At 34.1% G+C, this 2,739-nt stretch overlaps 1 pseudogene; it reads right to left on the bottom strand.

Moving 5' to 3' along the window:
• Window positions 1-2,433: 2,433 nt before the first annotated feature.
• Window positions 2,434-2,739, bottom strand: LOC148763772 (secreted RxLR effector protein 161 pseudogene; annotated as a pseudogene).

Here is a 2,739-nt window from a genome sequence, read left to right as displayed (position 1 = left end):
AAAATGTAAAGTTGCTTAGTTTGCTGTATAAATTTCACAAATTTCAAACTCTAGTTTAAAGCTACAAAACCCTTGTTTGCTAAAACTATAAATTAGTTTAAAGTTAATAATAGAATACTACTACTTATTGCTTTATTCACTTGGCTTTATTTTATATCTCACGAAAATAGTACAATTAGAACTGATGCCCTAACCTTAATTTCCTTAGTTCAACTAAAGCACAACTGTAATATAACAATAACCCAAGATAATTAGTCACTAGAGGATAAGAAGCATCTAAAAGTAACCCTTCCAAGATCACTATTATAGATTTTTTATTATATGACTACTGGGCTAGCAACATTGACAATCAAAAGTCTTGAATAACATCAACAACATAGTTTTTTTATTAGAAAAAGAGCAAAGATCCCAAGACATAAACCTAGGTCGCAGTGCCTTATGGGCTTTGAAATTGTTAGGATGTGGGCTTACATTTTCAACAAAATATACCATTCCTTTTCTAATCGAAGAAGTTTGCCTTACAAATCATCTTTCGTGCACACAATAATTTTTTCACTCTCGTTGTTATTGAGTAGCTACTAGAGTCCTCCACAAGGAATTACACGTTCCAAAACCCTCTGGCCTTTGATGGTGCCTCAAGAATGAAGAGAAAGAAAAAATGGAGAAAAGAGTTCTTTGGTTTTTCTGACTTACAGAAGAACTTGCATTCACTCTTTTTCTGTGTGTTGAAACTTGTACATCTATTCATTATTTAGAGACGTATTAGGGATATAGAAATAGGATATTATATTTAAATTTAAAAAAATTAAATTTAAAAATAATTAATCCTTATTTAAATTTAAACAAATTAAATTTAAATTAATCATATCTCAAACATTTATTATTAATTATTCAATTAAGTTATATCAGAACAATATCTAATATTAATCAATTGAATATTAGTTAATTATCCATAAATAATTAATAAAGTTGCATGTCATATGGACGCACCACATTTAAATGCAACATCTCCCACTCGTACACATTGGCATCAACTTATACCATTCTCAATTTAACTCATTCTCCATTCATTGTCATACAGGGAAAATGGAACGTGCGACCAACGAGAAAATAAAGGTACCGATGAGCAGTTAGATATTAAGTTACCATCTTACTAACATAACACCACTTGAGTTCTCGTCATACCCCAAGTCATTTTAATCACACAAGATTTTGCATCTTTGATCCTCCTACATGTAAGAGCTATGCAGAATCTCTTTATTTGTCTAAGCTCATGGTTATATTTAACAACCAATGTTTTTTATAACTGCTCGGGTAATGAGTTATGGACCATGTATGTGAGATGTATAATAACTCTTCCTTGGATACTCATGTCAATCCATTGAGATCTGATTGCTTTCCTAGTCATGCTCCGCTAAATCATATCATTTTTAACCCTTGGAAATTATGCTAAAGTAGCAACACCAAATCTCAACTTCATATCATAAATCTAAGTCCAAAGGGTATAAAATTTGGACTACATAAGTCCTTAGGGCTCACACAGTGATGAAGCAGGGATCTATTCAATCACTCCCTTCCATCGGTCGACTAATAGCACATACAGTATGAAATGTATGTTATGGTGGATCCTTTATCGAGGGTTTGTCACGTCAAAACCACTATACAGATCTCGGTCCAATTCCTACAAAAAGATTGACTTGAATCCCCTAAGATTCAAATCCGGCTATCACTAGCTACATGGAATATGAATAATCTCCATGTTTGACTTTTACGAGCCTCAATCTGACTCTGAGTCAAGGTGACATTACTAAGATCCTTGCTCACAACTCATGTGACAAGGAGATCACAAAACGCTTGGTACCTTGTGATCGTTTAAGTCTCATCCCACACACTATCGAAGCATTGGGGCGATTATCCCGTGTGAGAGGAATAATCTATAAAGCCATGTGACAATAATTACCTTAGATATGTGCCCTAATTAATTAACAACATTTGATCAAATGATTCAAAATAGACTTAATTTATTAATTGTTCAGAAACAACAACAATACATGAATGTCAAATGCGTAATAATCCCAAACCTCTAATATGCTTTTGGAAAGCATTTCGAGCAATAGGTTTAATGAATGGGTATGCTAATGTATCAGTTGTGGAAATGTACTTCAACACAACAAGACCTTGTGCAATGATGTCATGAATGTAGTGATAGCGAGTATCAATGTGTTTGGTTTTTCCATGATACTTAGGATATTTTGTATAAGCTATGGCAACTGTGTTGTCACAATAAAGTACAATAGCTTCACTAAGATGCCTAGTAATGTTCAAGCTTTGTAAGAATCTCCTTAACCAAACCACCTATTGTACTGCAGAACAGCATGCTACATACTCTGCTTCCATAGTATATAGAGCAGTACAAAGCTGCTTCTTGCTACTCTAGGAAATAGCTCCACCTCCAAGTATAAAAGCATATCCTGAAGTAGGCTTTCGATCATCTTTATCACTAGTGTGATCAACATCACTATATTCTACTAATTTTAGATTTCCACCTTGATAGCACAAAGCCAAATTAGTGGTTCCTCTTAGATACCGTAGTATCCTTTTGACTGCAGCCCAATGGGCAGTCCCAGGATTACTTTGGTACCTATTAACTATACCAACTGCAAAGCATATGTTCGGTCTAGTACACATCATAGCGTACATCAGACTTTCAATAACACTTGTGTATGGTACGTTCGCCAT

Source organism: Theobroma cacao, chromosome 3, assembly GCF_053813885.1.
Source record: "Theobroma cacao isolate CCN51 chromosome 3, ASM5381388v1, whole genome shotgun sequence".
NCBI lineage: Eukaryota > Viridiplantae > Streptophyta > Magnoliopsida > Malvales > Malvaceae > Theobroma > Theobroma cacao.
This window is presented reverse-complemented; position numbering and strand designations above follow the sequence as displayed.